Raw genomic sequence first — 12,690 nt, forward strand, 5'->3', positions numbered from 1 at the left:
TCTCACACTACTATGTTTCAAGCAAAGAGGAATAGTTCTATCTCCTTTTTACTTCTTTAATTTCATACTCTTGTCTTACTGCTATTGCTATCAGAACTATATCAAAGTGAGGAGAGTGGACATTTTTGCCTTACTTCTGTGTTTATTGGGAAAGCTTCTAGTGTATCTCAATTGAACATGATGCTTGATTTTGGTTTTAGATGGATATTTTTTATGGCACTCAAAAAAAAGTTCCCCTCTGCTGATACTTTCTAGAGTTTCTAGCATAAATGAGTACTGTGCTTTGTCAAACACTTTCCCTGTAACTTTTGAAATGATCATGTAGTTTGGGATTTTTTCTTTAATATAATGAACTATACTGATTGTTTTTGTAATGTTGAACCATCCTTGCATCCCCAGTTAAATCCTATTTGGCCTTGATGAATGATTTCTTAAATGAATTTCTGTGGTCTGCTGGACAGGATTACAGTTAACATTTTTGAATTGACATTCATTACTGACATTGGTTTTTGCAGTAGGGTGCTTTCTTTCTTAATTTTTGAGAATAAGTTTTATAGTATTGGCATTAATTATTCATCAAATGTTTAACATAATTCTCCTTTGAATCCATCATGATCAGGCGTTATTTTTCCCCCTTTAGTAGCTCCTTTATGACTAGCTAGTCCTATTTCTCTTTCTGATTTTGGGTTATTTAAGATGTCTATTTGATCTGCTATTTGGGGCATTTTATATTTTCCCCCCAGTTTGGGGTTTTTACTTAACTTCTCAGTTCTTTTTCTTTCTTCCCTTTGTCAAATTATATAAAATTTTCCTCTTAATTTTTTAAATTTTGGTTAAGTAGTTAAGTTAAATCTGTCTTTTCCTTCAACTCCACCACTGCTTCTTCAACTTGTTTTGTTTGTTTTCAAATTTTATCTTCTGCACCTTGTTCTTAAAAGGATTTATTTCCTCTCATTCTCGTCATTATTTATCTTCCTTTTCTTCATATTCTAGTCTTTGATTCTTGTATTTGTTGCTGATGGGGATGGGATCTGAACCCTTAAAGGAAAAGACCATATCTTTGGGATGTGGCCCTTAAAGGCTGATTGCCCCAGATGAATGCCAAGGACCTGGTCTATGTGGGAAAGTCCAGGGCTTTTTCTTTTGGGGTCCAGATCCCAAAGACATGGTTGTTTCCTTTTAGGGGTTCAGATCCCATTCCCATCACTGTAACCCTTAAGCTGTCTTGACACAGTCTGTCTTCAAAATCAATAGATTTTGCTTGTATGGAGATATTTTTTCTTTTGATGTTATTGTTTTTTGTTTCTCTTCTTCCAGAATGGCATTTACTTCTATGTAATTGCATTCCCAATGGCTTATTCCCTTTTTTGTTTTTTTGGTTTTTTATTTTTGGTGAGGTATGCCATCATGGATTCAATTTTTAAAATTTTGATATTTATTTCTGCTTTACAAGCCATAAGTTCTACATCCAAAAATCTCATTTCTCTTCTAAACCATTTAGGAATATTCTGCTGTGGTTCCAGGCTCTCTTGGGAATCCACACTATCCTTTTTCTCCTAAGATGTTCAATCATTTTCTTTTATCTTTTTTGCTGTTGTTTAGTTGTTTCAGTCATGTCCAACTGTTTGTGACTCCAATTGGGATTTTCTTGGCAAAGATGCTAGAGTAGTTTGCCATTTCCTTCTCCAACTCATTCTACAGACTGAGGCAAACAGGGTTAAGTGACTTGCCCAGGGTCACACAGCTAGTAAGTGTCTGAGACCAGATTTGAACTCAAGAAGATGTCTTCCTGATTCCAACACTCTATCCACTGCACCACCTAGCTTTCTCTTCACCTTTATCTTATCTTACAATATTTATTCATGGAAGACTGGGCTCAATATCCTGACCTAGAAGTCATATTTCCTCCTGCTATTTAATATCTTCCCTGTTGGTTTATCTGTTCATTTTCTTCCTCATGAAATCTTTGATCATTTCTGCATTATTTTTCTTTATCTCGCCCTATTTGTCTCACTTTCTGACTCTTTCCCCTTTGATGGTGGCTATCTCAAAACTGTCTCAGACTTCTCCCAATCTGGAGAATTCATGAATCACCAGCTTTGGTCTCTGCTCCAAGTGACTGCTAGGAGAACAGAACTGGCCCTAGTTGGATGCTAGTCCACTTTCCCTGAGGTCCAATGAACTACCACATATACTGGTATTACACTCTAGTCCCTTCTGTGACACAATTCCTGAGCAAACTTTTACCTTTTGGTTTTCTCTGTCACAGGAAAGGATGGGAGGGCAGGTGGAGAAAGCTTATGCCTTTTAGCTTTATGTAGCACAGGAAGAAGGAGGGAGGAGTTGAGTTCTATTGCAGGCCAGGGGTTGACTTGTGCAGCCCTGTCAGAATGTTGTAGCTTGTGGGAGAGGGAGTCCTGAATGGGCAAAGTAGCGGGTAGGGATTAGCTTTCTCTTCATTTAGTAAATTGGGTTTTAATTAATTAGGGTTCTCAGTGTCTCAAAATATAGAGGCAACTGAAATTGCTTCATCCCTTGTATATAATTTCTATTTCAGAGAGGTTTTAGAAGTCATGAAGATTAGAGAGTCTTTGGTCCTTCATTTTGTTGGTCATGTTGCAATAATCTTTTAAATGGTCACCCTACCTCCAATTTCTCCCTACTCCAATCCATTTTCAATTCAATTACTGTGAAAAATGATTTTTCTTAGGGATCATTAACTTGGAGATTTAGAGTTTCCCCCATCCTCCTTTATCTAATCTAATGGCTCCATTCCTGCTCATTGTGTTGCCTAGACAGATCTAGGAAAATGTTGATTCCTCCCTATTGTCAAGACCAGTGATATGGAAATTGATGTCTCTTTGACCAAGATTAAGTGACCTAAGTCAGTACCCCAAGACTCTCATTTAATATAACCCACCTCGCAGTGTGTTGACCAATCAGAATGAATTGGGACCCCTTGGGAACACCTACTCTTCAAAGGGCATATAACTCCGTACCCCCAACCCCCAAATTGAGCCAGTTCTGGACTGGCCCCCACTACAGGGGAGGTTCTGAACTGCAACTCCCATGCAATGCATGTCGCCAGCTTGAGAGAAATTAAAAGGTGGACATGACCTAATTTCATTCGTCCTTTCTTAGAATAAACTCTGTTAATGGTTGACATTACCAAAGTGAATTTTCTAAAGCATAGGTCTGACCCCAACACTCAATAAACTCAAGGAGCTCCCTGTTACTTTCAGGATTGCATATCAGATCCTCTATTTAACATTTAAAGCCCTTCCCAACCTAGCCAGCACTTTCATATTTGTCCTAGGTAGCAGATGGGTCAGTGGATAGAGTTCTGGGCCTGGAGTCAGAAACACCTGGTTTCACATCTGGCCTTAGACACTTACTAGCTGTGTGACCTTGGGCAAGTTACTTAACCCCTGTTTTTGTAGGAGGCTCAGTGGATAAAGCCCTGGGTCAGGAAGCCCTGAGTTCAAATCAGACCTCCAAGGTGTCAAATGCTTCATTTTTACCTGAAACAGCCTCACTCTTACATTTCATATTACATTTATTTCTGTATTTGCCCCTTAGGATTTTCAACTTTGATGAAAGTCTAAATGGGCCTTTGCTTGACTATATCTCTTTTGAGTAACTATTACTGCCTAGGAGTATGGGTTAAGACAGGGACAGATTTTGCCATATACATATAATATAGTCCCTCTCACTGAGAGCAGCCTGTTTGAAGATGATGGCTGATCTCCTTTCTGTTCATGATTGTGGATGCTCAGCCATACAATTGCTTCTTTTAATTTCAGAGCCTGTGTGATGGGGTGCTTGGATACCTGTGCTTGGACCCCAGTTCCAAAATCACATCCCTTCCTAGCCTTAAAATACTGTCCCTAGCAGTTTTTCTCTAGCAAAACAGGACAGCATGCCCTAGCAAAACATTTATCTCTCTTCCTGATACAGTGCCCAGCTGTACCTATAGAATTGATTATTTTGAACCAGCTTTGTACTGGCTGAACTGGCCATGTACTGGGTCATAGAGATATTTACTACTCACTGACCTATGATATGCATGCTAGACCTAGACATACGTATACTTCCTTACATTCATCTTGTCTAACAAGACATTGATGGAAGCAGCCTGGGTATTTCCCAGTCAGCCCTGACCATTAATTGATTTAGTGCTGTTTCAGGCCTAAAATCACACTTCCATGTAGCCCCACTTGGGCTATTTCCCAGTGAACTCTGGGTAAGATACCTTCGCAGTAGATACAAAAAGTGCATGTTCCTTTAAGAACTGACCACTCCTTAACCACTCCCTAATCCCACCCTGAATAACCTAATTAGCATATTTGGCACATGTTTTACTAAAATTTAACCTATATAAACTTTACCTGTACCCCTCCAAGACTGCAGGTTCCCTACAAACTCTTGCCCCCTGAAAAGTGTAATAAATCTTTGCCACCTTGACTTAAAGAATGCTTGAGTCCATGAATTCATTCCAGATGGCCTTGACCCTCTCCAGTACTCTGGTCCTTGAGGGGTACTCCCCCTCAATGACCCTGTCAGACAACTCCAGGCTTGGGGTTCCTGTATTGCTGGATTTAGTCTAAACCTCAACACGTGGACTCTATAGAATTGATCTGTAGGCTGGAATTTAAGGCTGGAACTGCAGATTTGGAAGTCTGTCCCTCATTGAAGCTGGACGGGTTGATGAGATCACAAAGAATGAGAATTTGGAAAGAAAAAAAAAGGACTGAGCTGTTCAATATTTATCTTTCTTTTTAATACTGATTTTATACTGATTTAATACTGATTATATACAGAGTCAGCTCTGGGCAAAGCTGGGATTATTTTTGTAACCTCGGCATCACATTTTTTTACTAATTCTCTCTCCTTTCTCTTGGCATCACTCTTTCTAAATATTCAGTGTCCTGACATTGTCCTCTGGCTGCCCCTTCTCAAGCAGAGTTTCTTCCAAACTTTAGTGACCCCTCCCTTAAGGTTCCATCTACCTAGTCATTTTGACAAACAAATTTGAATTGTTGGGTTGATAGATCATTAGATGGTTTATCTAGAGCTGGAAGAGAGACCTCTAAGGGCATCCTTGATAGCCGCCTTCCCAGCAGTCTTGGAGATACCCTGACACTGTAGCCCTCTGTTCTAAATGTAAGTCTTTGGCCATTTCATAAGATTCCTACTGCATGCTCCTTTCATTTCTGGCTCTGCTCCATACCCTGCAGACTTATCTACTTCCTCTCCAGTGGCCTTAGTCTCTCTTTACACTTTCCAGCTCCCTTTATGTTGTTTTCCCCCATGTTAGAATGTAAACTCCTTGAAGGCAGGTACTATTGTTTGCTGTTGTTTTGGGGTTTTTTTGCTTGTATTTGTATACCCAAAGATTAGCAGAGGGTCTGGCACACAGCAAATGCTTAATAAATAAATGCTTTATCTAGGTCTCTGTCTAGGATAAATCTTTCAATGTACAGATAATGAGGTTAAGTGATTCGCCTAGACACATTGGAAGTCAGCAGTAGGATTTGAACCAAGGCTCCCAGAGACCCTTTCCAATGTGCTATGCTTCTGAAGCTCAACATTTATGCTCCTCTTAGTGATGAGTTCATTTTAATAGCACCCCGGATGCCTTAAATCATCTTTCAGAGTAGAATGTAGGATACTCAGATGCTTCCTAGCTGTGTGACCCTGGGCAAGTCACTTAATCTTTTTTGCCTTAGTTTCCTCATCTGTAAAATGAACTGGAGAAGGAAATGTCAAACTACTCCCATATCTTTGTTAAGAAAGCCCTAAATGGGGTCATAGAGAGTCGGACATGACTGAAATGATGGAACAGCAACGATAAAATTTCACTTCTGTCTTTGTATCCAGCACCTGGCATGGTGACTAGGACAGAAAAGCTAGTTAATAAATGTGTGATTATTGATCCCAGTGATAAATGATGGGAATTCCAAGTACAGGACATTCGTGCATGGGTGGGAGAGTAGGGAGGGGGGAATTCTGATACCACTCCATCAGGGTACACAGCTTTTCCTGATTAAATTGGGAAAAATTTGCTGAATCTTGCGATCCTTAAACATGGAATTCAAGCAGAACTCACCTGTCCCTCATTCAGCTTGAAGTTATTTGAAAGACTACTGAATGAAGAAGGAAGGATTTTACCGTTGGTGTTGGCATTACATCTTTCCTCTATTCTCATCAAATGAGAGCTGGTAGACCTCATAGCACTCCATAAACAATCAAGGTAGGGTTATGCCAATGGATCAGATTTGCATATTGTTTAAGCCTTGCCAATCGCCTTACTTGTCTTATTTGAGATGGAGTGTTTTGCTAGGGGTCATTTAGCTAAAAAGTGTCTTAAGTAGGACTAGAACTCGGGTCTTACTGACTTCAAGTGTCTCTTGAAAGAGTTTGATTGGAAAGATCTTATTTTTAGGGTACCCAGGAAGAAGGATAGGATGGGATAAAACGCAGGGATGGAGAATAGCTAAGTGACTTATCTGCGTTTTCCTTTCTCTTTTACTCTGCGCAAGACCAAATGACTGAGTGCCTGAAATAAAGTGCATGGATGACCACTGCCTCCCTCCCCATCCCCAGAGAGTGGGAGAAGGTCCTCTCAGCAGGTGATGTTCTCTCTCAGTACCAGAGGCAGCAGAGGAGGGGAAATGGGAGGCACATTGGATTTGGCAATAGAGGAAGAACATGAGTGCAAATCTCAGTTACACTACTTCATGCCCATGTGATCTTGGGCAAATTGCTAAACATCTCCCGTACTTAGTTTCATGGTTGTTAAAATCAAAAGGTTGGAGTAAATGTCCACTAAGTCCCCTTGCAGCTCAAAAATCTAGGGTCCTAGATCATTTTACATTGGATATAGTGCCATCAGCAGCAAATGTATCCCCATGAATAAGTTTCATAGCTGAGGGTACATGGCATAGTAGATAATCAGAAAGTTTTGTTGGTGTTCAATCATTTTAGTTGTGTCCAATTCTTTATGACCACATTTTGGGACTTTCTTGGCAAAGATACTGGAGTAGTTTGCCTTTTCTTTCTCTAGCTCATTTTACAGATGAAGAAACTGAGGCAAACAGGGTCAAGTGACTTGCCCAGGGTCACACAGCTAGGAAGTATCTGAGGCTGGATTTGAACTAAAAAAAATGAGTCTTCTTGACTCCAGGCCTGGCAATCCATCCCTTGTGCCACCTAGTTGCCCATAATCAGAAAGACCTGGGTTCAGATCCTACCTCTGCCATTTTATTTCTTGTATGACTTTGGATAACTCACTTAGCTTCTCTATGCCTCAGTTTCTTCATCTGTAAAGACTCTGATTCTAAGAACCTTCTTTTAAAAATTTTTGATCTAGTGAATTCTGAAGGGCTTTAGAGACCAATTCAAGATCATAGGGCTTAGACCTGCAAGAGTCCTCAGAGTTAATCTGTCAGCAAGCATTTCTTTAGCATCTACTATGTGCCATGTAGGGCAGCTAGGTGGTTCAGTGGATAGAGCACTGGGCCCGGTGTCAAGAAGACCTAAATTCCAATCCAGCTTTAGATACTAGCTGTGCAACCCTGGGCAAGTCACTCAACCCTGTTTGCTTCAGTTTCTTCATCTGTAAAATGAGCTGGAGAAGGAAATGGCCAACCATTGCAGTATCTTTGCCAAGAAAACTCCAAATGGGGTCATGAAGAGTCAGACACAACTGAAAAATGACTGGACAACTGATGTGTCAGGCACTGAATTAAGCCCTGGGGATACCAAGAAAGGCAAAAAATAATCCCTGTTGTCAAGGAGCTCACGGTCTAACTGGAGCAACAACATACAAATAGTCATGTACAAATAAGATGTAGACAGGATAAACTGCAGATAATCAACAGAGGGAAGGCATTTGCAATAAGGGACATCAGGAAAAGTTCATAGAAGGTGGGATTTTTTATGGACTTGAAGCTTGGGAAGTAGAGAACAGGATTCCAAGTGTCAAGACAGCTGGTGAAAATGCTTGAAGTCAAGAGACAGACTGTCTTTTATGAGGAACAGTGTCACCTCACAGATGATAGCATAATGATGGACACATAGCAGACACTTAAAAAAATACTTGTTCAGTCATCTCCTATTCTTTTTGGCCTTAGTCTGTGGGGTTTTCTTGGCAAAGATACTGGAATGGTTTGCTATTTCTTTCTCCAGTTCATTTTACAGATGAGAAAACTGAGGCAAATGGGGCTTCCCTAGGGTCACACAGCTACCAGATTTGAACTCAGGAAGATGAGTCTTCCTGACTCCAGGTTCCATGCTCTATCCACTTAGCTGCCTTATAGGCAAACAGAGGTTAAGTGACATGCAGGGTCATTTAGCTAGCAAGTACCTGAGACTGGATTTGAACTCAGGTCTCCCTGACTCCAGAGCCATGTAGCTGTTTGTCAGTTGAAGGCTTTTCCAGATGAGGCCCAAAGAGATAAGATGGAAGGTTACCCCAAGGCACTACTACCAGTGAGTATCTCACTAGAAATTCTAGACCCTCTCTTCAAGCAATCCTGCCTAAGAATGCCCTGACCATTCACTTCTACTTCATGGATTCCAAATCTCCTGCTGAGCCTACTTGGAAAGACACCACATCTCTGTCACAAGCAATGAACCACTCTTTGTACTAAAGTAGGGTCAAGCCCTCCCTTTCTCTCCCCTTTCCTGTCTGGAATGTAAAGTCTCACTCCAAAATTCAAAGGAGACCACCTCTTCTGGAATCGGATACTGCTTCCTTGCAGCTGCCAGTTATGCAGACTCCCAAAGGAGAAAAGAAAAAGAGGAAGCATCCCTAGCACTTAGCAGCAGCAGGACTAGAGGGAGTGAAGACAGATAAGTTCCCGGGGCTGCCCTTGTCAACTGGAGCAGATTGAAACTTCTGCAATTTCAACCATTCTCCTATTCACCCACCCTCTGTCCTTCATTCAACTTCCAGAAGAAATCTGAATAGGCAGCTTGGTGGCGGGTAGATGGCAAAATCTTAACATGATCCTGACAACTTGGGGCTCTTTTCTGGTCTGTGATGTCTGCCAATACACCCCCAATTGCTCAGTTTTGCAGCTGGATGCTCTTGCTCTGGGATGGGGTGGAGGGCAAAGCAGCTGTTCTTCCAGCTGTAGAGGGTGGGAATCATACCAAGTTCATTTCTATCACCGCTTCCATTGACGGCATTGCTCTTAATTGTGCTTGGTTATTAGCTACAGCTTCTCCCAGCTTGTCATAAGCACCTTCCCTCCCATTTCAGGCTAGCAGAGCAGTGCCCTCTGGTGCACATTATTTTGAAGTGGACTGTCTTATTGGAATTTTCTGGTTAGAATCCTTGTGTTTTATAGATGGAAGGAGGAACTTTGGAGATGGTGCCGTACACTTTTAAAGGGGGCTGGGGTAGTTACTTGTCTTGACACGTGTCACTTCACAGGCTGATTAACTTTTGGCAAACAGAAGAAAAGATGCTTAAATGCTTCAGTCTGAGAAGTTGGACTTTTTTTTTTTTAAACTGTGCTATTGACTTCTTATTGGTCACTCTTAAAGGTAGCAATGATTTAGATACTATCGAATGATAGCAAAATTCAGCAACAGCCTAGAGAACAGGGGCAGCCAGGTGGAGCAGTGAGTAGAGCACCAGCCCTGGAGTCAGGAGGACCTTAGTTCAAATCAGGCCTCAGACACTTGACACGCTCACTAGCTGTGTGACCTTGGGCAAGTCACTTAACCCCAATTGCCCTGCCTTCTTCCCCCCTCCAAAAAAAAAAAAGCCTAGAGAACAGTATTAAAACTAAAGTAGGCAGTGTGATACAGTTAAAAAAAAAACAGGCTCTGGAGTCAGAAGAGCTGAGTTCATACATTACCTCTACTGCTTACTTTTACCTGTGTGACCCTGGGTAAGTTATTTAACCTCTGGAGCCATCTGTTAAAAAAAAAAAAAAGAGGGGACAGGTGGAATAAATGGCAGCTCTAAGGAGTTTTGTTAAAATGCTATTTCCCAAAGCATCGTCTCAAAGGGCAAATGCTAGTGAATGACTCTTTGTTTATTTATAATAATATTTAATATTAATATTATATATCATGTAGTTAATAATATATAATTATATTTCTTTATTGTTTGTTATTATTCCCCTCCTTGCTCAGAACCATCACAAACTGTCATCCCTTTGAGCCGACAAGCATTCATTCAACACTTCCTTTAAACTAGGCACTGTGCTAAATGTATCTTTTTTTCCAGTCCTGGCCTCGTAGTTCTTGGGTTCCATTAGGGAAGAAAACCATTCAAACAACTACATGTAAACAAGACACATGCAGGGTAAACAGGACAGAATGACCAGGGGAAGGCACTCATGGAGTGGGTGAGTGAGAAAGGCCTCTTGCAGAAAAAGGGATTGAATTGAATCTTGAAGGAAGCCTAGAAGTAGAGATGAAGAGGGAGAACTGTCAAAGCTTGAAGGGCACTGTCAGAAGATGGAGAGTCCTATCTGTGGAATAACAAGGTCAGAATTCATTTAGAATGGGAGCGGCAAGGAGCCAGGTTCTTCATTTTTGTCTTTGTATTTCCAGCACCTGGTATATGGTGCAGTGGATAGACTATTGGACTCAAGAAGCCCTGAGTTCAAATCTGGCATCAGACACTTGCTAGCTGTGGGTAAGTCATTTAACCTCTGATTGCCTCAGTCTCCTCTGTCAAATGGCTATGATAACAGCACCTACACGTCCAGGGTTGTTGTGATGATCAAATGATACAATTATTGTAAAGTGCTTAGCACAGTGCCATAGGAAGCGCTACATAAATGTTAGTTATTATTAATTATTTTTAAAATCCTTGTGGTATTAATAAATCAGTCACTTTCTGGGGGACAGATACTCAGTAAAGAAAACCATTTGGAGGTTTTGGTTTGCTCCTGATTTGAGTCTCTTTAAGGGATTCCTCCATTCCAGGGGAGTAAAACCCAAACAGTTTAATGGCTCTAACACCTTTTGATGCTGTTTAAGCTGTAAACACGTGTAGTCTTCCTTGTGGGGGCATTCACTCATGATACTTTGGGTTCAACTGAAACAGGCCATGATTTCAGTAAGGGCTGGGGAGAAGTGAGCTGGTGGCAATAAAAAGAGAGGCAGGGACACGATAATGATGTTGTTTGGTTGCTGCAGTTGTGTCCAACTCTTCCTGACCCCATTTGGGGTCCAGGTACTGCAGCAGTTTGCCATTCCCTTCTCCAGCTCGTTTTACAGGTGAGGAAACTGAGGCAGACAAAACAGGGTAAGTGACTTGTCCAGAGTCACACAGCTAGTAAGTGTCTAAGGCCAGTTTTGTTTGAACTCAGGAAGATGAGTCTTCCTGTATCCAGACCCAGGACTGTCACCTAGCTGCTTCCTCAATAAATTGTTAATGGGATTAGAATCAGATCAAGATTTGGAAGGGACCTCCAGGCCGTCTGATCCAATTTATTCCACCCCTGTTTTACAGATGAGGAACAGGGTCAGGAAGGTGTGAGTCACCCACAGTTACACAGGCTGTTGAAAACAAAACTGGGATTTGAACACCAGCTCTCTGATGCCAGATTGCATGCTCCACTGCCTCTCCATTTATAATCTGTCACAGAAGACATGAAATGTGCTGTGTACTAAGACTAGGAGCAAATTTTGTATCTACTCAAGGCTTTACAGGAATCAGGAACTGCATTCTTTGGACTCCGTGAGAGTCACCATGGACTAAGATTTGAAGTCTACTGTCAGACTTTTTTTCAACACAACTTGAACAGACAAGATCCAGATTAAAATTGAATATGGAAAATCTGTTCTTATAAATCAAATTAATGACCTTATTATTTGCATTAAAAGAGATCATAGATTTAGAGCTGGAAGGCCATCCATCTAGTCTAACCTTATTTCAGATAAGGAAACTGAGTCCAAGAGAGGTTAATTAACTTGCCCAATGTTGCTCTTCATTAGTAGAGCTGGGATTTGAACCCAGGTATTCTTATTCCAGGGAGCAGCTAGATGGTGAAGTAGATAGAGTATCAGGCCTGGAGTCATGAAGGCTCATCTTCCTGAGTTCAAATCTTAGCCTAAAACACTTATTAGCTGTGTGACCTTGGGCAAGTCATTTAACCCTGTTTGCCTCAGTTCCTCATCTGTAAAAATGAGGAAGAACAGATAAAGAAATGACAAACAATGTCAGTTATCTTTGCTAATCAAAAACACAAAAACCTTAAACGGGGTCACAAAGAGTTGGATATGATTGAACAACAACATTCTGGCTCTAACACGCTTCCCATTGTTCCAGACTGGTTTAAACTTTTTATTTCGATTAAAAAGAATTTATTTTCTCTCCTGCCTCCTCCTCAAATAGGCACAAATCTGCATAATCAAGGAAAACAAAGCCCACCCCTCACACGCACACCATTGGCCACGTCTAAAATGTACAGCTCATTCTGCCTCTTGAGTCCATCTCCCCCTCTTCTAGGAAGGATGTAGCATGTTTCACCCTCAGTCCTCTGGAACTGTGGTTGACTACTAGCTATATTGATCAGAGTTCTTAAGCTTTTCAAAATAGTTTGATAGATTTCACTCCACTTCCTCCCTGCAAACTGTGCTAGTATATTTAAAATACTCTACTTGCACAAATGTTCATGATCACATATTTTGTGTTAAGTTACACCACCATCCCCATAA

The sequence above is a fragment of the Trichosurus vulpecula genome, chromosome 7 (genome assembly GCF_011100635.1).
Source record: "Trichosurus vulpecula isolate mTriVul1 chromosome 7, mTriVul1.pri, whole genome shotgun sequence".
NCBI lineage: Eukaryota > Metazoa > Chordata > Mammalia > Diprotodontia > Phalangeridae > Trichosurus > Trichosurus vulpecula.